This window comes from Spermophilus citellus (assembly GCF_964194105.1).
Source record: "Spermophilus citellus genome assembly, chromosome: 12".
Classification (NCBI taxonomy): Eukaryota; Metazoa; Chordata; class Mammalia; order Rodentia; family Sciuridae; genus Spermophilus; species Spermophilus citellus.
In genome coordinates, this window is record NC_138198.1 from 131,548,641 (window position 1) to 131,571,087 (window position 22,447).

At 41.9% G+C, this 22,447-nt stretch overlaps 1 protein-coding gene across 24 annotated transcripts in view; it reads left to right on the forward strand.

Moving 5' to 3' along the window:
• LOC308631694 (glyoxylate/hydroxypyruvate reductase B-like) overlaps nucleotides 1-7,319 on the forward strand; it is a 218,494-nt gene extending 211,175 nt beyond the window's left edge. For all 24 annotated transcript variants that reach the window (XM_081263112.1, XM_081263126.1, XM_081263110.1 and 21 more), the window contains one exon: nucleotides 7,302-7,319. The gene's annotated coding sequence lies outside the window, so the exon portion shown is untranslated. The remainder of the gene's footprint in view (nucleotides 1-7,301) is intronic.
• Nucleotides 7,320-22,447: the final 15,128 nt, after the last annotated feature.

The following is a 22,447-nucleotide window of genomic DNA, read 5'->3' on the forward strand; positions in this document are numbered from 1 at the left end:
GAAAAGTATATATACTTTTTACCATATTTCAAAGGATTATCATATTTAAATTAGAAGAAGCAGAGATTAGACATATTAATATTGTGAGCTAACAAAGTACAGGTTTAGTCATCATCTTGGGGAGGTTGACGTAATGGTTTCTGCCCTGTTCTACACCTGCCATGGTTGTCTATGATTGAATATCTGTCCTGGAGAATTTTAAAATTTTGTTTTGGTCAGAGTCTTGCAAAATTGCCCAGTAGGGCCTCAAATTTGTGATCCTCCTGCCTTAGTGTCCCAAATACCTGGGTTTGCAGGTGTGTGTCAAAGTGACTGGCTTGTCCTGGAGGATTTTAATGTTAGTATCATAAGTTTCCAATGTATGAATAATTTCCTAAGCTAAATTACAGTCATTTTTTCTTCTTCTCGATAATTGATAAAGCTTTTTTGTTGTTTTGATGGTTTGCTTAATACAAACATACTTGACAATGTGACACTGCTGTTCATGATAGTTTAGCTGTGCTAGCTGTGCTGGTTCATGATAGCAAGAAGAGTATTTTGATTCTGGTAGTCTGAACTGTGTTTCAGGTCAACATATTTCTTAGGAGTAGTGATTATTCATTTTCTATTTGATTACACAAATAAAGCAAAAATGCTTTTTTTTTTGTGGTTCTGGGGGTTGAACCCAGGGTCTTCTGCATGCTGGGCAAGCACTTTTCATTTAGCATCATAGATCCTTTAATTATCATTAGCTTCATGACAATCTATAGTGATAATAAAATAACTTAGAAATTCAGCTAAATTTAGAATGAGTCAACAGTTTGGGCATCCACTGTTTTGTGGTTTCTAGAAGGTATAGTGTTTTCCTACAACACAGCAGCCTCTAAGGTCACTCCTGAACTGAGCTGCCACCCGTGCTCCTCTTTTTGGTGCACTAATTCCTGCAGAACATCATAGAAGAGATGGATGCTGGTGTCTTTTTAAATTCTTCTACTTGGGAGGTATTACTCATGGTGGTTGCAATTTCCACTTACCTTTTTCTTTTCTTTAACTCTTTGTTCCAGTAGCAAATATTTGATTCTATTTCTGCTAAAGGGTATCCTTTTTTTTTTTAAACAAAGACACTCTTTTGAGAAAGTTTAGCCATATATTAAAATAATCACTGAAATGTTTTTTTTTTCTCTAAAGAGACTGGGTTTTTAGAAGGCACACCCAGGACCTAGTGACAGCATAAAAGTATAATAAGTTTACACGTGTTATTACATCAACATAAAGCATGTAAGTAAAAGGCACATATCTTTTTTTTAACTTTTTTTTTAGAGAGAGAGAGAGAGAGAGAGAGTTTTAATATTTATTTTTTATTTTTTGCCAGACACAACATCTTTTTTTGTATGTGGTGCTGAGGATCGAACCTGGGCTGCACGCATGCCAGGCTAGCGTGCTACCGCTTGAGCCACATCCCCAGCCCGAAAAGGCACATATCTTAAATTAAATATTTGAATTATTTAATTTTTTGTCATAAATGTTTATAAGAAATTATAGAACTGGCTGAGTGTCAGCTAACAGTAATTAACTATCACTGATTAAACAAGTAGATGTTTGAAAAATATAACCATGTCTTAAGGTTTTATTTTAGAGTAGTTTTATCTTTATGCAGAAATTGCAAAGAAAGTGCAGAGATTGCCCAGGTAGCCTTAACCCAGTTTTTCCCTTGTGATGTCTTACGTGCGCTATCTCAGATGTGTTAACATCTTAGACCATATGTATGAAGAACAAATACTGGTATGCTACTGATTACTGAAGCTGTGTTTCCTTTGGATTCTTAGTTCTGCCTCTTCCTGTTCCAAGGCCCAATCCAGGACCCCATGTGACATCCAGTTATCATATCTCCATAGACTCCTCTGGAGGTAACAGTGTCTATGATCTTCCTTGTGCTGATGACCATGACAGTGTTAAGAAGGACTTGTTAGGGCTGGAGATGTGGCTCAAGTGGTAGCGCGCTCACCTGGCATGCGTGTGGCCTGGGTTCGATCCTCAGCACCACATACAAACAAAGATGTTGTGTCTGCTGAAAACTAAAAAAATAAATATTAAAATATCCTCTCTCTCTCTCTCTCTCTCTCTCTCTCTCTCTCTTAAAAAAAAGGAAGGACTTGTTAGGTATTTTTTTTAGATTGTTCTTCATTGGGTTTTTTAGTTTTTCTCATGTTAAGACTGGGGTTGTAGGTCTGGAGAAGGCAGGTCACAGAGGTGGAGAGCTATTCTGTCATATCCTCAAGGTGAATGTCATGTTGGTACTTATCAGAGTCAATGGCCAGCATCTCAATGGGGGTTCTTCTTTCTGCCTAGGAGGGGGTAAACAACCCTAAAACTTAAAATCCCAAATAATTAGTGGATAACAAATCACAAATACTCAGAAATATATTTACAAAAGGTGAAGCCCCTTATAGCTCTAGTCCTTATGGATTCTGGAACTAGACAAAGAAAAAAATGGCTCTGGTGGTTATTTAAGGGAGTACCTCAAAGGCAGGGATAAGGTTTCAAGCATGGAATCTTACTTCATGATGTCTTACAGTCAGCAGGTTGATTGACATCTTGGTAGGTCACACCCATCTCAGGTGCTATGTGGGCCATGGCAGAACAGGATAGAGATTCACATTGTCCCTGGGCAATTGACCAGAGAAAATGTCCACTGGTCATTCTCAGACATCAGATGTCTCTACCCATGTGGCTTCTATGCAAGGTGACCCACATTGCAACCCTTGGGTATGTCTGCTTCGATTATCTGCAATTATTCTACACAAGAGGTTTCTTGGCAACCCCATTTGTTTATATGTTCAGTCCAGTGTGGACATCTGGATAGGTACTTTAAGCTGTGTTATGTAATTCTCTAGTATTTTGTTGCCCAGTTCATTTCTGCTTTAGCCATTGGGAGTTCTTTCCAATGGGGGTTCTTTCTATTTTCTCCTATTGTCCTTTAGCATAATTTCTGTTTTTTCCCCAAAGTTTTTTCTTTCTGATACTTGATGATTACCCTGACTCTTGAATTTACTGTCATCAGCCACTTCTTCAAAGAACCCTGGCTCCTTTTATTAGAAAGTGATATTAAAAGCTTTCGTTTGGCAGCTGAATGTGCTCATTGCATCCTCACAACTGACAGTGCAAAGAAGTGTATGTGCATTCTAATACACACCATCCCATTATAATTATGTTTATGTGGAACCATCAGTGTTTGTACTAAGCTAAACATGAGTTTATATTGATCTGCAGTGAGTGGGTTCAGATCCATTATGATATAGATCACTCTGCCTTCACTCCTTACTTATCTGTAACTTCTCACCTCAGCAGTGAGAAACCTGAGTGATAGATTCTGTCATGTAATTAATTTATTGTTTGGTTATGAGCAATTAATTCATTATTGTTTAGATTATAGGTTGTGACATAAGAAGCACACACTTGGTTTCAGTCCTCAGTTTCTGGTTCAAAGATCTTAAAACTCTCATATTCTCCAAGTAATAGGGTATTAGAATCATTTTTTGTCCTATTTGTTCCTGGGTGAAAGGAAGATCTTTTGCTCTCATAAGATTATTGACAGGCTCTAGGGAAGCTTCAGGTTGTAGGATGGTCAGGAGAAAGACCAAGTAAAAGCTTGGAACTTTCAGTCCCCTACTCTATCATCTGGAGGAAAAAAAAGCTAGAGATTGAGTTAATAACCCATGATACTTACATGAATTTTTCCATTTCTTTACCAAAGTCTCTAAAAACAAAGGTGAATTAGGGAGTTTTTGAGTTGCTGAATACCTCCATGCACAGAGAGGGTAGTGTGCCCCAACTCTAAGTGGACAAAGGCTGTTGCACTAGGGACCCTTCTGGGCTTCATCCTGTGCATCTCATCTGACTGCAATTTTGTCTTTTCTAGAATGTCATGAAAGATGGGCCATACAGTGTGCAGCCTCTTCAGTCTGGCTTATTTTACTTAGCGGCATATCAGGTAGGATTTTTTTATTAGTTGCTCAAGACAATACAATGATCTTGACATATCATACATTCGATTCAAATAGGATATGAATTCTCATTTTTCCATGTGTACAGATTGCAGGATCACATTGGTTATACCTCCATGTGTATGCATACAGCAATCCTAGTGTCAGTTGTACTCTGCTCCCCTCCCTATCCCCCCTCCCCTCCCCTCCCATCATCTCTCTCTACCCATTCTACTGTGACACTTATCTCTCTCTCTCTTTTTTTCTTCCCTTTCCCCCTTACACCATCATATATGTATTTTGTGAAACCATGAGGGTCTCCTTCCATCTTCTGTGCAATTCCCCTTCTCCCTTCCATTCCCTCCCACCTCTTTTCCTTGTTTTGTGGTAATCTTCTTCTTATGCTTTTCCTCCCTACTCTGTTTTGAGTCACCTCCCTTATATCAGAGAAGACATTTGGCATTTGTTTTTTAGGGATTGGCTAACTTTGCTTAGTCAGGTAGGATTCATCTGTGTCTCTGTATAGGTTGGTGGTTTATTCCTTTATGTTGTGTGTTGATTCAGCTATGGAAGGACATTGGACATTCTGATTTTTCATCTGACCAACATCAGCAGAACTGCTGCATGTAATTACATACTGGATTTTTGGATATGATTTTTCAAAATATTTGTTAACTGCAGATAATTGATAGGCACACAGTTGGGTCATAGATTAGACTTCTTTTGTTTTGAAAAGAACTGGCACACTGTCCTCCAAAGTGACCATGTCACATATTTTCCTAGCAATGCGTGAGAGTGCTGATGTCCCACATCCTGCAGCTGTTGATGCACTGCTATTTCTTTGAGTGTAGCAGTTCTAATAGTTGTGCTGTGCTACCTCACTATTGTTTTAATTCATGATTCCCTAATAATATGTAATGCTGAGCATCATTTTGTATAACTATTTGCCATGTTTGTATTTTCTTTGGTTATGTGTCTGTTCAGATATTTACCAGTTTTATTTGGGTTTTTAGTTATTGGCTTTTGACAATCCTTTGTGTATTTTGAATGAATTTTTTTCAGGAATGTGTTTTGTAGATAATTTATCTGTCTGTGACTTGTCTTTTTGTTTTTTTTCTCATTGAGTATATAATTTAATTTTTTTGTGTGTGTGGTGCTGGGGATTGAACCCAGGTCTTCCTGCTAGGCAAGTGTTCTACCACTGAACTACATTCCACCCCTTTTTAAATATCCCAGTCTGGCCTCCAATTTATAATCCTCCTGCCTCAGTCTTTTGAGCAATTGGGATTATAGGCATGCAACACTGGTAAAAATTTAATTTTGTAAAGTCCACATTATCAGTATTTTTCTTCTGCCCATTGACTTTTGTTATTGTAAGTTAAAATGCACCACTAAGTACTGGGGATATAGCTCAGTATTATAAAGCTTGTCTGGCATGTCTGTGGGCCTGCATTTGATCCCCAGTACCGGAACACACAGTTATACCCTCACCACTAAGTCTAAGATTATATAGATTTTCTTCTGTTTCCTTCTATAAAATTTTTAGTTTTCTCAAAGTTTGCTTATGGACTATTATGAGTCAATTTTTATAGGAATTTCAGTTTGTGGGTACATTGATTTGATTCAATATAGTTTTCAAAAACTTGTTTAATCACAACCATTTGAAAAATCGTGGAGAATGCGTTTCATTTCTGTTTGAGTTTCCAAAATCATGGCTTTGAATAAACTAAATACAGTGCTGAATATCACTCATTTCTTAGGAATTCCAGGAGGATGTGTGTGTGTGTACTGCTGAACTGCAGTATCCTATGCTGAGCTTCAATGGCTACCAGAGGTTGCACAGCACCTTACCAGAACTGGCTGTATAATAATACAGAGATGGTGGTGAGATAATGCCAATGTGTCAATCATCCATATGTAGCCTCTAGTGCTAATACATTCTCTAGTGACCTTTGATGCTAGTCCACATGTGGCCTCTGATACAGTGTCCATAATGACCTCAATTACTAATACAATAGCTGCCATATGATCTTTTTTTAATATTTTTTTTTAGTTGTAGTTGGACAAAATACCTTTGTTTTATTTATTTATTTATTTATTTATTTATTTATTGAGAGAGAGAGAGAGAGAGAGAGAGAGAGAGAGAGAGAGAGAATTTTTAATATTTATTTTTTAGTTCTCGGCAGACACAACATCTTTGTTGGTACGTGATGCTGAGGATTGAACCCGGGCCGCACGCATGCCAGGCGAGCGCGCTACCGCTTGAGCCACGATTTTATAATACCGAAAGCCTCCTAAAAATGTGGAGTCATGGAACTGGGTTTCTTTGATGACAAGACACCCAAAGCTACTTGGATCTCTGTGAAGAGTAAAAAATGATAAATTCTATAATGACAAAACTTATAGAAATGTTAGATTTTTCATGGATAGCCAGAGAACAGGAGAAATAAAATAGCAGGGATTCCAAGTCTTCATGATCATATTTGGAGAGTCAAGGAACTGGAGTACTAATGACGGGAATCTCCATGCTGCAGGACTCTGTGGAGTGCCAGGGATTTGAGGTTCTATCATGACATGACTTGAGATTTGACACCATAATGGTGAAACTCACAAAGTTGTTGAGATTTATGTGTCCTAGGGAAATGGGATTATATTATGATAGGATTCACATTTTTTTGGCCTCTTGGTGAAAATTGAGAGATTTGATTTTATGTTGACAGGACTCAAAGTGCTTCTGTGGTCCATGCAAAGAACAAAGGGATGAAATTCAAATGATGGTAGAATTTCTATCCTGTCTGAGCTGTACATGAAGAACCAAAACAACAACAAAACAGGTTTTCTGTTTATGGCACAATGCACAGGGCTCCTGGACTCTACAATGAGAGATGCAAAACTGGTGTTCTGTGACAGCAGGACAACTGAGCTTTATGTAAAGAAAAGAAACTCTTTTCTATGATAGCACAAACACCATAGCTGCTGAGATATGTGGAAAGCCAGGGAACACAGGTTGGATAAACTGGCCTCCAATGTTTTCTTGGCTTTCCTTGGAGACAGAGAAAAGGGGTTCTATCATGTCAGAACTCACAGTTCTGCAGGTCTGTATATAGAGAGCAAGGGAACTTGGTTTCTATGATTGCATGACTCTCAGGACTGCTGTTCTCCATGGATATAGCAAGTGAACTTTAAAAAAAATGTTTTCAGGAATTTCAAGTCTGGTGGAAGTCATGGAACTGGAAGCCACAAGGAACTGGGGTTATATGATGACAGGACTCTCAGTACTTTTGGGCTCTTGTTAAAAAAACAGGGAAATGGGTTGTATTGTTGGAGGGACTTCCAAAGCTTATGGGCTCTATGTGCAGAAACAGGAAACTATGTTTCTGTGGTTAAGCAAACCTGGAGCTGCTGGGCTTTATGTGGAGTAAAAGTAAAGTGGGATTCCATTGCTGACAGGATTTGTAATGTTACTGGACACCTCTATTTGGACATCCAGGGAACTAAGATTTTATAACAGAATTCACAATTCAACTGAGCTCTATGTAGACAGAGGGGAACTTGGTTCTATGATGGCAGGGGAGTGAAGTTCTATGAAGGTGGGTCTCACAGGGCTGCTGGGCTATATGTGGAGAGTCAGATCATGGGATTTCAATAATTTCATGTCTTCCATCACTACTACATTCTGTGTGGAGAACTGGGGAACTTGGGTTCTATGGTGGCAGCACCCACAGGCCAGCAGATCTACATACCAGGAGAAGAAAACTGGTTTCTATAATGACAGGATGGCAGGGCTTTGGGGATCTGTATGCAGAGCTGGAGTCTTGGATTACATGTTGGCAGGAATCACAGGGCTAATGGAATCTATCTAAAGAAAGAGGGACCTTTGTTTCTATGACGTTAGGGAATGTATGGCTGCTAAGCTGTACATGGAGAGGAGTAAAATGATGCTTATAATGACAAGATACATAGGTCTGCTGAAATCTACATTGCGAATGTAGAATCTTGGATTCTACACTCAGATTTTATTCACTGCTATACTTGCAGGCCTCTGAGAATTCACCTGGAGAGCCAGGAAACTGGGATTCCATGATGACAGGACTTGTAGTGATGTTTGTCTCTAGGTGTAAAGACAAGGAACTGGGTTTTTATCATGGCAAGACTCCACAGGCTACAGCACAATACTTTCGGAGGCAGGGACTTTGGGTTATATGATGGCAGGACTCTTAGGCCTGCTGAGGTCTATGTGGAGAGCCAGGGAAATTGGGTTCTGTGATGGCAGGGATGCTGGGTTCCAAGCAGAGAGCCCAAATTGGCTTTTATAATGAAAGTATATACAGTGCTTCTGGGTTTTTCTTCAAAATCCAGGGAACTTCCAGGTGCAGTAGAGCACATCTGTAATCCCAGTGGCTCAGGAGGCAGGAAGATCATGAGTTCAAAGCCAGCCTCAGCAACAATGAGGTACTAGGCAACTCAGTGAGACTCTGTCTCTAAATAAAACACAAAAATGGGCTGGGGATGTGGCTCAGTGGTCAAGTGACCCTGAGTTCAATCCCCAGTACCAAAACAACAACAACAACAACAACAACAACAACAACAACAAACCTACAGGAAACTGCAATTCTAGGATGGTGAGACTATCTTTATGTGGAAAGCATTGAAGCTGAGGCTCTATTTATGGAAGAGTTTTTGGTCTCCTGGGGTCTACAAGAGAGACAGGTAAGTGGGTTTCTCTGGTAGCAGTGAAGCCAGAATTAGACAGGCAACCAGTGTAGATGAGTAAATCAAGTCAGGTCATGTCTCAGAGGCCAATTTGAGTGAGTATGGGAAGTTGGAGACTGTCCCCTGTGGGATCTTATCAAGAACTTGCCCCTGCTCCAACCTGTTCCCAAAGTAACCTGTCCGAAGAATTTCCCCTCCCTATAGGGAGCTATAAAGTTGTTAATGTGTCCTTGGCTACTCAGTCCTGCCCTTCCCCCTTCAGCCCACCAGTTTCCCACCTTTTGGCTCTCCCACTGGGCATTCCTGGGCCTAGTCACTAGGCAGGAAGGAGAAAGATAAGGGGGAAAAGGGAGGAGAACAAAGGAATCCTAGGACATATTAAAAAGGGCAGAACACGGGGCTGGGGATGTGGCTCAAGCGGTAGCGTGCTCGCGGCTCGCGCTCCTCTGACGTGTGTGCAGCCCAGGTTCGATCCTCAGTACCATATACAAATAAAGATGTTGTGTCTGCCGAAAACTAAACAATAAATATTAAAAACTCTTAAAAAAAGGGCAGAACACCTCTTGGGATACCAGGATACCAGCTATGGCCCCCTTCTCCCTCACTGGAGAAGTCTATGTTACCCCTTTTAAAATAAACCCTGGTTAATATGCTTGCTTCAGTGTACTTCTCTAATGTTCAAATTTCAACATGTGGGGAAGCAGGACTCATCACTGATAATCAGTGGTGTTACCGCTGTTTACTGGTGATGAGTCCTTGCTTCCCTGAACATTGAAGTATAACACCAGAGAAGCATGCCGAGACAAGTGTAGAGTGGAAAGTGGAAAGCTTTATTAAAGGATAGCAGAAAAGACTTCCTCCCCAGGAAGAAGGGAACCCAAAAGGTGGAAGGGCGAGGTCTTCCCTTTTTTATAGCTAAGGTCTTGTTTTATTCCTCCCACATTTCTGTCCTTTTTTTCCCTTTATCCTGCAGTGATAGAATGTAGGTGGGAAGGCCAAAAGATGGGAGACAGATGACTGGAGGAGTAATTTGGCAGGAAGGGCCTGGGGTGGTTTTATTAGCACCTCCCTGTTTGCTGAGAGCTGTTTCATTAACAGTTCCTTAGAATGGATTCCCAGCATTGGGGACATTAACATTTCAATTTCCCCAAATGTTGCTCTGGTTTCCTGGACTGCATTCTCAATAATGGTCTTCATTTTCTCTTACTCCATATTAGACCCAATTTACCTAAGTACACCAACTATGATAGACCCAACCTAATCTTTTCTTAAAACTGGGAGCCATCTTGCCACAAAGCCATGAAAAGATAATTTCGGCTTTACTATAAATTACTGCAAATTCTGAACCTGCTTGGAATGTCTGCCCATGCCTTGAACTCACCCATGCCTGGCTCTCTGACCAGATAGCAGCCCTCTCTGAAACTTAGTGACACCTCATAAATATTGGCCTTCCCTGGCCAGACAACGACCCTCTCTGAGGCTCTAATGGTCCTCATAAATTCTGATGTTGGGGCCAGCAAAAAATGTAAACTATCATTAGTGTGATGCTTGTCAGAGTTCTGTTATCTGTAACCCCCCTTTGTGTAACTTTCTGGGCTATAAAGCTGGGCTGCAGGAAAGATGGGGTTGCTGTCTTGTTCCCGCCATTTTGGGAGGGAGAGGCAGCCCGGCCAGTCGAAATAATAAGCTTGCTTTAATTTGATTTTAATTGGAGTCAGTGGTCTTTTCTTGCATCCTGGTCTAATAACTACCTATCTTTAAATCTGGCTTCAGCTGTATCAGCAGAATACTCAGTTCCTCTGAACTCTATGTTTAGAAAAATGGAACTGGGATTCTCTTGCCGGTAGGACTCACAGTGATGCTGGGCTTTACATGATGAGCTAGTAAATTAGAGTCTATGATAGCAGTACTCACTGGGAATATTGGATTTTGTGGAACATCCAGAACCTGGGATTTTATCATGGCAGTATAGCTGGGGTCTATGTAGAGAGCCAGGGACCTTGAATTGTGGAGAGCAGGATTTGCAGAGATGGTTACCTCCTCATGGAATGTCAGAAAACAGGATTGGGGGAGCCTTCTGGCTGGAGTGATGATGAGGTACACAGTAAGATGGACCTTAAACAATGGTGAGGATTTTAATTAAGGCAAGGACATTCTAGGCACTCAGAGCAGCAAGAACCAAGATGAAAAGAGAGATAGCAAGTCATAAAGACACAGGATTTATTTAGAGGAGTGGTTCTTAAATTTTTTGTCTCAGAGGCTGAGGCAGGAGGATCACTTGAGAGGTCTTGAATTTGAGACAAATACTGGGCAACAGAGCACAATCCAATTTTTTTTAAATTGTTCATCACAAAGAGCTTTTATCATAAGGTAACATCAGTTCATTTTTATTGTTTTGGAAATTAAAATTGTGTAAAGTTTGAGTTACTGTGTCAATTCCCTATGGCTGCTCAAGGAAGTTGCCACAGATAGTGACTTAAATGACAAATATTTATTATCTAGGGTTCTGTAGTAAGAAGTCTAAGATGAGTTTCACAGGGCTAAAATGAAAGAATGCCAGATAGCAATCTCTTGATGTCTCACTCTCAAGATCAACCTCAGCTCCCTGGGATTACAGATGTGCACCACCAAGCCCAGCAAAGGATTCTTAATCATATCTACAAAATCTATTTTGTCATTTAAGATAACATACTAAAAGTTTCCACAGATGAAACATGTATATATCTTTGAAAGACCATTATTCTGCTTATCACAATTAGTAATTTACTAATTGCACATTGGCACACACTCATAAATCCTAGGGACTTGGGAAGTTGAGGCAAGTGGATCAAAAGTTTGAGGAGAGCCTGGGACACTTAGCCAGGCCCTGTTTCAAAATAAAACAGAGGGCTGGGGATGTAGCTCAGTGGCCCACATCCCTGGGCTCACACTTCAGTATCACAACACACACACACACACACACACACACATACACACACACACACAGAGTTATAAATGCATTACAAGTTAACATAAAATTGTTATAAATAATAATAAAAAAGTGAGAAGAGCAGTATTGTTTTACACTTTTGCAAATATTTTAAAGTCTAGCATGATAAAAAACCAGATTCTTGAAAATTGCTTCTGCAATCAGTTTCTTGGGTTAATGTCTATGTTACTATGGCCAAACAGAATGCTTCCCAATAAAATTGGGAAAAGATTAAGAATCTTCTGATAAGCATTGGCAAAATAATAATAATAACCTGGATCTTCCAAAGTTAATTAAATGACTTTAATCCTAAATATGTTGAAACATTCCACATGGTGTGTCATTGAGATAATATGTTTTCTACTAATTCCTTTTGTGTTTCAATAGTAGATCATGATGACCTCAGACCAAGAATCCAGTGACTAAAAGATATAATTCCCCAATGGTATTTTAATATTAAGAAAGGGGGAATATGTGGGGAGCCACATTGAGCTACCATGTCTTCCAGTCCTGATGTACCACAAGGATCTGAAAGATCACTGTAGTTGGCATGGTAGTGCCATGACTCATGACTTGGTCTTTTCCCCCATTCAGATAGCAAGGCCAGTCTTCTGAATAGGCATACCCCTGAGGTTGAGCTACACTCACCTATTCTTTTGTAACACTACCCCTTTGCCCTGTTTGGGATAGAATGTTCCATGGAAACTCCCTAAAAAAAGGCCATGCTTTTAAGCATGGCCTTTCTAGATGTCAGTTAACCTGCTGACAGCAGACATCATGAAGCCACACTCAACCCCCTGAAACCTGACCACTTACATCATTTGAATGGCTTCTCCCCCAATTAAAGGGTTCAGCACATGTTCTCTCTCTCTTTCCATGAACCCCTAAGGTCAGAGGAGCCTTCACAGGACCCAAAGAAAAAGGTTTCTCTGTCTCTTGTGTGATTACCTCATGCAACCCAGTTCAGTTTACGTGGAGTGACCCTAAGTGTTTTAGTCATGAGAAATGCAACAATTATGGGTAATGTTATTGTGAGTTTTGCCCTCTCACCTCTGTCAGGAATCCCATGGAAACTGAAAGCCATATACCCTGGTGCCCTGAGGATTCTGAGTATTGTTAGGGCCAGTATTAGGGCTATGGTAAGTTTAGGGTTTGTTTTGGTACTAGGGATTGAACCCAGGGGTGCTTAAGCACTGAGCCACATCTCCAAACTTTTTATTTTTTGAGACAGGGTCTTGTTAAGTTGCTTAGGACCTCACTAAATTGCTAAGGCCAGCTTTGAACTTGTAATCCTTCAACCTCAGCCTCCCAAACCTCTGGGATTAAATACAATGGTTAGCATTTTGCCGATTATCTTCTAGGGATCCTGGTGGTTTCTTCCAATTAGAATTGTGGGTAATGTATTCCTGTGTTTAGCCCACTCACTATAAAAGGATGGCTCTGACAACTTCTGCCCCTTGGCATCATGGTTGATATAATTCTGAGTTTTGACCACATACCTCTGCTAGTAGTCACATAAAGATGAATGCCTCATGCTTGCCCTGGTACCCTGAAAATTCTGAGCAGTTAGGGTTAGGGCTAGAATTAGGGCAAGGGCTAGGAGTTGGGTTAATATTTGCCCTTTGCTGATTTCTACATGGGATCCTGGAAGTATCTGCCACTTCAGATTTTGGGTAAGGTAATCTATGATGTACCTGCTTATAGTGGAGAATCCTTGGAGCATTGGGTGCTCCCTAGCATTTGGGGTATAAGAAGAGTAAAGGGTGAAAAATGACTGAGAGAACCTGGGGGCAGGTGCCCACTGTGTTTCTAGGAGAGATTGAGGGTGACATTGAAGTATAAAGAGAGTGAAGTGCTTATAATAAGGGTCAGGGTGAACCACAGGCAAGCTCAGTTCAAGTGATCAAGAGCCAGGGTGACAGAAGGGAGGTCACTGATCTGATGAGAAGTAGGGTCCTGGAGGCTCTTACTATGTGGTAAGTAGGGGTGATGCACCTCAGCCAATGTCTGTACAGGGGAAAACTGATCAATGACCCTCTTTCTTACTGTAAATTTGGATAAATGAGATAAAGCCTCTTTTCTGCAGAATCAAAATGAGGATGTCTGCTGTTGCCCTCAGATATGGTCATTGTCCTAAAACTCACCCATTGCTTAGCCATTAGGACCAACAAAACCTGTCCCATTCAACCACAGCCACTAATGCCAGATGACCCCAAATCATAATCTACAGAACCACAATCCCCAGGCATATAGCATTTCCAGCACAGTTCTCCTAGGACAAACACAATTTCAAGGCCACTGGCTGCCAGGTGCTGTCATCCCCTCAGGCAGTTGGGCCATCTCTCCTGCTCAGTTCCCCTCCTTCCTTAGTTGGAGACCAGGGTTTAGAGAGGGAGGCTGGGGCACAGCAGTGATGAACTTGGCTCAGGTGGCTTGGGATAGCTGGGCTGGATGCCATGTCTGCCTCCCTACTTGAGGTTGTGTTATATTGCATGTGGACTATGCTCCCTCCTCCCTCCAGTGGGTTGTGGAATTTCTTTCTTTACAGGATTTACCCACCCATGCAGCAGCCATCACCAGAGTGTTCCTGGAGAAGAGTCCAGGCCCAAGTGATGAGGTGGCAGAGGTGGGCAGCTTCCTGGTGACAGTGCTTCCACCATAGACTCCTGATTTATGGTCCCCAGAGGTAGGCCCCAAGAGCCTTCAGCTTAGATAAGCATTTCTGCAGGACATGAGGTTGGATACTGCCTGATTTATAGACTTGCCATCTCAGAATATGCAGATAAAGCCTTCCTCAAGGATTTCCGAAAACTCTAATAGTTCCTGCCTACATCTTTCAAAAATAGCAGTTTTGCCTTCTAATAAAAGAACAGGTGGGGAGGGTCTTTAACAGCCTAGGTAAGAAACTGCTCTTGATGACATCAAAGCTATGTACTATTGAAGATGCAGCAGAGATGACCAAGGTCTCTGGGGAACTGCAGAGATGAGGTTGAAAATGTGAAGGTGTCATCTGGGGTCCCCTTTGGAGAGATAGACCAAGTTCAAAGATGGGAAAACAAGTAGGAGACCACAGAGACAGGTTGGACATTGTGGTGGAATGGTCTGGGGTCCTCTGTGGAGAGATTAAGGCCTCCAGACTGGGAATACAGGTTATGGGTTGCAGAGAGAGGGGGTGGGATAGAGAAATGTGATGGGATGGTCTGAGGTTCTCCAGTGGAGAGAGGATCACCTCCACCACACTTGTCCTATCTCCATTAGTGGCCACCAGGACTAGGCAGGTGCTCAGTGAGGGAAGAATTAGGGAATATGAGGAAAGGGTAGTAGCCCCCACATCACATCCTCTGCTTGCTGAAATAATACAATTATTAGAACACAGATGAACTTGCTGTTGCCAGGGTAGGACAGATGCCTCAGAGCCACCTGTGTCCCTGTGGGTGGCTGACAGTTGCTTACCTGTTCTTCTGTGGATGACATTTGCATGTTGGTGGTTATGTTGTGGGGCAGGTCACTCAGAAAACACACCAAGTCCCAGTTTTGTCCAAATTGAAGAGTCTTTATTCTGACTGGCTGGGACTGCTTCCTACAGGACCAAGTTGTCTCTGCAAAAAACAGCCTTGAACTTCAACATTTTAGGGTATTTAAAGGCAAAAACCACATCCAGGTTGAAGTAGCTGCAAGCAAGCAGGGTACAGAAGCTGAATTGATCAGTTAATGAAACAATGCAATGGATGTTCCATGTTGCCATTGCAGCAAGCAAGCAAAAGGGAAGTATGTCAAAATGACCCCAGTTGAGTACAAGTTAGAGAATAATTACTAACGGTTACTACTAATGGTTACTAGACAATCTCTGTCAGGGTACATTGCCCAAGAAAAATGGGACCAAAAGAGAACAGTTTCACTTTGTATAAGAATTGACAGTTTGTGTTAAAGTATGCTATGCTAGGTAAATATTAATGAGTACAGAGGCAGGTCTTTCCCATAGGAGAAGTATTTCTTGCAGGATATGGAGTCTGAGGATAAAATGGAGTCTGTTGATCATTGCCCATATAGCCTGACCCATAACAGAGCATTACAAAATAGGCTGCTGTGAACATTCCTGTGCATGTGTGCTCTGCAAACACCTTCACTTTCCCTGGTGCACAACTGACCGCCAACATGGAGGCATGTGTTGACATGTTTAGGAATAACTGTTGTCCTGGGTGACTATGTTTGCCCATTCTCTGCTCTCCCTCCTCCTGATCCTTAACTTTGTCCTAATGGCCTCCCATCTCCTTCATAACTCAGGCCCATCCTTCACCATCTCCTCCTTCACATGCGTGCATTGGATCTATCTCCATAAACTTGCTCTGACACCCTATTTTCTCTTGCCCTGTGACTTGTGGAGCAACTCTATTCAGGATGTGTCACATTTCCTTCTTAACAGACACCCTTTACAGGGTTGAGCACTGACAGAAGAGAGTATTCAGTATTCACATTGAGCACCTAGGATGACTCCTAATGTGGAAACACATTGGTGGGATGATCTTGTTAGGGAGACAGAGCCCATCCTGATGCGTAAAAAAAGGAGGGCTGCAATATCTTGTCACATAGCACCCCTGACACAGGGCCCATCTCAACACTGTTCTTCTGCCAGGGCCCCAGAGCAGCTGCCAGCACCATCTGCCACCCCAGGCCCCATTGTGTGCCATAGAGCTGAGCCAACTCCTGCTCTCCAGCAAGATGAGGCCTTCCTATGAGCACCACATGTTTCCCTCTTCCTTCATGATTTAGAGCTCAAGGTTGAGGAAGGCTCAGCTAGTGTTGTTGATATGAATATATGAGGTTAACAAAGATCAGAGACAACTCACGGCTGGATGTTAGTGGACTGAGAGCTGGAGTGGGGTTGTTGCAGGGCATTGTCCCCTCCAGAGTCCAGAGTATGGCCTGCACAGGGCCAGGAGGTGCCATGGGGAAGAAAGACCTTGGGAGAGGTGCCTCTGCATGTAATGCTTTGTTGGCTTTCTCGGCACATTGGCCTAAAGCTGGGCCTTCTGTGGTGCTTTCTCGGAAGGCAGGAGGCTACTTGAACTTTCAGTGGCATCTGGGCAGAAATATGTATGGGGAGCCAGGTCAGCCCCCCATGAGGATCAGGTAAAGATTGTCACTTTTTCAACAAAAGTTATAGAACTTCATTTTGAGTAAAAAACAGAGGTCCCCAGAAATTTTTTTCTTTTTTTTTTTAAAGAGAGAGTGAGAGAGGAGAGAGAGAAAGAGAGAGAGAGAGAGAGAAAGAGAGAGAGAGAGAGAGAATTTTTAATATTTATTTTTTAGATCTCGGCGGACACAACATCTTTGTTGGTATGTGGTGCTGAGGATCGAACCCGGGCCGCACGCATGCCAGGTGAGCGCGCTACCGCTTGAGCCACATCCCTAGCCCCCCAGAAATTTCTTAAGGTTTCTGTGGAGACAAAAACACTGCCACCCTTCAGTAGTGTGTTTGGCAGCTCCTTGTGTTAGAGGGAGCATTTGAGAAATGTTCAGAAATTGAGCAGCAGCCACAAGTCAGAATTGAGCTCCCTGTGTCCTCTGTGCAGTGAAGTCTTACCTAGAGAGGGAAGTGTTCCCTTTCCCACCACCTGTGCACAAGATCACATTCCTGCACCCCATTAGCCTTCTAAATGGGGTGTGGGCTGCATTCTGAAATACTTGTGTCCATGGGGCATCTCCTTTGAGTACTGAGAGGGAAACCTGACTGAGGAAGGCCCAGGGAGGGTTGACAAGGGTGGATTTTGATTAAATTGTAATTCATTGGGTTTGAGAAGAGGGTTGTAGCCCCCAGTTTATTCTACCTTCACTGCCTTAAAAGGCTGGCTGGGCCCAGTGGACACAGGTGAGATACCATGACCAGGTGGAGCATCCTTTTCTGTGCCTTCCAGAGACACCCTTCCTGCTGAGATTAAAAGGGACACCTCGGCTGTTCCAAACTGTGGATAGCTAGGGGGGCATGAGAGATTGGTGGGCTTTCTGGATTCTGGGATTTTGGAGATTGAGTTTCTAACACAATACATTTTAAACACATGTGGAATGCAAACATTCAAGCCATAGTGGCATGTTTTTAGATTCAGGCATGGGATAATGGGTTCAATTTCAGCTTCAATGTGCAAACTTATATTGTGGAATAAAGGGAACACTGAATCTCTTTGGCCATTCTAAATAGAATTTCTCTGTATAAATGCATGTTGTATATACATATTTTCAAGACAAATTTTCTAAGCAATTGTCTAAATTCTTAAGTTTTTATTGGATCATATGGTGTTCTTATGTATTGCTCTGGAAAAAACTTTTAAAAGTGATGAACTATTATGCATTTCACCAGCAATGAATGAGAGTTCTGGTTCTACATCTTCCAATTGAAAAAGTTTGGAGCCATTGAATGCAGTTGAAGTTCCATACAGCATTGTGGGTCATTTCCCCTCATGTCAGGTGTAGCTGAGCAGCATTTCTATGCTTCTTTGCCATTTTCATATCTTCTTTGTTGAGTTGTCAGTTCAGATATTAACCCATTTTAATTCAATTGTTTCTTACCATATTTAGGATACAAGTCCACTTTAGATGGACTTCATGTATTTTCCAAATATTTTCACCAGTCTCTGGCTTAATTTTTTTGTTCCTTTAATATGAATTTTTCAGAGTAGATGTTTTTATTTAAAAAAATTGGGGGGGGGGAGCTGGAGCTGTGGCTCAGTGGTAGAGCACTTGCCTAGCATGCATGAGGCACTGGGTTTGATTCTCAGTGCCACATATAAGCAATTAAATAAATAAAGGTCCATCAATAACTAATAAAAATATTTTTTTAAAATTGATACTGAACATAAAACACAGGGGTGTTCTACCACTGAGCTATATTCCCAGCTCTTCTTAACTGTTTTACTTTGAGACAGGGTCTTGCTAAGTCACTTCAGGCTACTTAGTAGCTGGGACTACAGGCATGCACCACCATGCACAGCGACAATTTAAATTTAAATTAAGTCCACATAATCAATTCTTTCTTTCATGGATTTGTTTTTGCAGCTGTATTTTTTAATAAAAACTCAATATGAAACATGGTCATAGTAGTTTCTACTATAATTATTACAGTTTCACATTTTTGATGTACGCTGTGGACTATTTAGAGTGAGTTTTGTGAACCTTATAAGGGTTTTCCCTGTCCATTTCTCCTGTAGGGTTTCCAAACACTCCAACACCATCTGTGCAATAGATGCTGTTTTCTTCATGAAGGTCTTTTTCCTTTGACAAAATCAGCTGCCACTAGGCATGTGTGAGTTTTGGGCTCTCCACTCATCTCCATTTATATCTACCTGTGTATCCCTTCACAGCATCACATTTCCTCACTACTTCAGGTGTTGTGACACAGATGTGTGAGTTCTTTGTCCTTCTGTAGTCTGTGACATCTATTCTAGGTTCAGAAAAAAATTTCTGGAAATTTGAGTGTGATTGTGCTGAATCTGCAAATCAACTGTGGGAGAATTTCATCTTTACTATGTAGAGACCTGAACACCGAATATCTCTATTTATATTTTGTTTGATTTCTTTCAATTGTTTCAAGATTTTCTAAAAGTATAGTTGTAATTTGAAACATATAACTTTTCAATTTTGGGGGTGCTATTGTAAATGGAATAGTTCATTTTTTTTCTTATTCTAGTTTTTAAATTCCAATTTTTCCTATATAGTTTTGCTGATATATAAGAAATCAATTGATTTTTTCTTATTGACTATGTATTTTGCTTTTTTCTATGTTTATCCTTTATGAATATGGTATGGTGGATTCTATTGCTGTTTGATTTCCAAAATTATAGCCTCATAAAATCAAAACCATGAATTTCAGAGCTTCACAAGGACTGCCACAAGGGGGCGCAGGGCCAATGCTGAACAGTGAGCACCGATTATCCTCAACTGCCCACAATGGCCAGAAGAGGGTTCTCAGGGTGACTTTTTCTAATCCCCTTGAATCATATGATTGCCAGGGATGGATGTCCTATTCCCACAGCAAACTTTCTTCTCAGGACTCACCTGGCAAAATTCCATGGCTGGGGGTACCTGGGGTCTATGTCCACAGTGAGGTAACCCAAACCTTCAAGACTTGCTGTAACCCTCACCCTTGTGGTCCACCAGGGGAGATCATTGCTGTGGACACCTTGGGCTATGAGTGTGGTGACAAAAGCTTCCTTCTCCTTGGGACCCACACAGGGAAATGCTGTAGCTGAGGACACCTGTTGCCCATGTCCACAGTGAAGTAACTCTAACCCAAAACTGGGAACCCACCCAGGAAGAGACCATGGGTGCAGGCTAAAGGCACTTTGGACCAATGACTGTTGTGACAGAGCTTCCTTGATACCCTCACAGGGAGATATCTTGGCTGGGGACACCTAGGGACTGTGTATACCATGAGATTTCTTCCCCTAGGAATCTACATGTGGATGGCACAGTGATTTGGGGATAACTGAAGTCTATCAGAGGAAAAGGTGGGGGAAGAATGAGGAAAAGCCTCTTTGTCCACTATCCCAGGTGCAGAGGAAGAAGCTCTGTTGTGTTTTTACTTTTGTAGGTAATATTTTGGTGGGACTCAATTTTATGAAAGTATTCCTTGTGAGGATTTGAATGCTCACTGTCATAGTATATTTTATGGGGAGAAGGTATATTTTATGGGGAGAAAACCCAGCACACTAAAGGGAGAAATTGAGGCATAAACTCAGGGTAATGCAGGGGAGGCCTGGGGTTCCCAGCACAGGGGACTCACTATTGCCTGAGGGCTGAGGCTAATGTAGCTTCATTGTTTATATTTAGTCTGGGTAAGTCTGCACACAGTTGAGTGATTTGTCTGATAATTCCCAGAAGCCACTGTGGTGATAACTGTGTTTACATAGACATCTGACAGAGGTGTATGTGGGAAAAACACTGGACTACATTACCCACAATTCTCAGGGGGCAGTAGAAGCTTACAGGAGTGCTCCCCACTGTGAGCTAGCAAAGTGTGGGACTACATTACCCACAGTCCTAAGGGGGAAGAAGCTCTCAGGATCCCCCACAGAGAACCAGCAAAACACTAGACTACATTACCCACAATGCTTGGGGTGGAGGTGGTAATGGGAGGTTCGTAGGAATTCCTTCACCATGAGCTGTAACGTGGGACTACATTACCCACAATTCTGGGGGACAGAAGTCACAGGATTCCCGTGCCTCAGTGAGCTGGTAAAAACATGTGACTAAATTATTCACAATCCTGAGGTTGCAGAGGCTCCCAGATTCCCCCACAGGAGCCAGCAAAATGTTGCACTACAGTGCCTTCAGCCCTCTGTTGTGGAAGTTCTCAAGAGCCCCCTTTCTCCACCCCCCAGGCAGGCAAAATGCTGAACTACATTATTTATAATCCACGGAGGGGGAGGTAGAAGTGCACAGAATCAACCCCTCTGAACCAGAAAATACAGGGACTTCATTACAATCCAAATGGGGCAGAAGTTCCCTGGGTTCTGCAAAGAGAACCAATACTGGACTACATTACCCACAATCTATGGGGGGGGGGTCACCTCACAGGAGCAAACTGACAAAATGCTGGACTACATTACCCACAATCTATGGGGGGGGCACCTCACAGGAGCAAACTGACAAAATGCTGGACTACATTACCCACAGTCCTCAGGATCAGAAACTTTTAGGAGAATTATTTCCAGTTCTTCCCGTGAGTGGGAAAAAGTCTGGACTAAATGACCTACAATCCTAAGGAAGATGAAGCCCCAGGATCCCCCATGAAGAGCTAGCAAAATGCTGAACTACATTACAACAAGAATAGAGTTAGGGTTTTTCTGACTCTCCTTGGGAGATTCTGGGCGCTTCCTCACCCTAAGAATTATGGGTGATGTAGTCCTTGATCTTACCCACACACCTCTGCCAGGAGACCCATGAAAGCTGAATGCACATGCTTGCCCTTATACCCTGAGGACTCTGAGTAATTTTAGGGGTAGGGATAGGGCTAGGCAAAAATTAACCACAGGGCAAAGGTTAGTGAGATTTACAAAACCAAGAGGTACTCTTGAATTCCTGCCACTAAAGACCATGGGTAATATAGGACCAGGTTTAACCACTGACACTGGAGATCCTGGGAACTTCTTCCCCTTAGGATTATGGATAATGTAGTCCCAATATTTCCTGCTCTTAGCTTGATATTGTGGGAGGCTCTCCCCAAATATTGTGGGTAAGTATTAACAGGTGTATGGCTTAGGTTGAGGAATTCTGGGTAATTCCTCCTACTAATTCACATGGAATTGCGGGTAATATAATCCTATGTTTTATTCAAACTGTGGAGACTTGTGGGAGATTCCTCCCCTGTTAGAGTTGTGGGTAATGTAGTTTCATGATTTATTGGCTCTGTGCAGAGGATCTTGGGAACTTCCTCCCTCCTAGGATTATGGGTAATATAGTACAAATTGCCTGCCCATTGCTGGGTATTCTGGGAGCCTCCTCCCTGAGGATTTTGGGTAATGTAGTCCCATGATTTGCCCTCTCCATGTAAAGAATTCTGGGAATTTCCTGAGCCATAGAATTGTGGGTCATGTAGTCCCACGTATTACACAGTGGGTGACTTGCGGAAGCTTCCTTTCCTGTGGACTTGTGGGTATTGTAGTCCCATGATTTAGCCTCTCTGAGCAAAGAATTCTGGGAACTTCCCCTCCTTAGAATCATGAATGACATAGTATCAACATTTGCTGTTCACCACTGGGTATTCTGTGAGCCTTTTTCCATAAGGACTGTGGGTGAAGTTGTAAAGAGC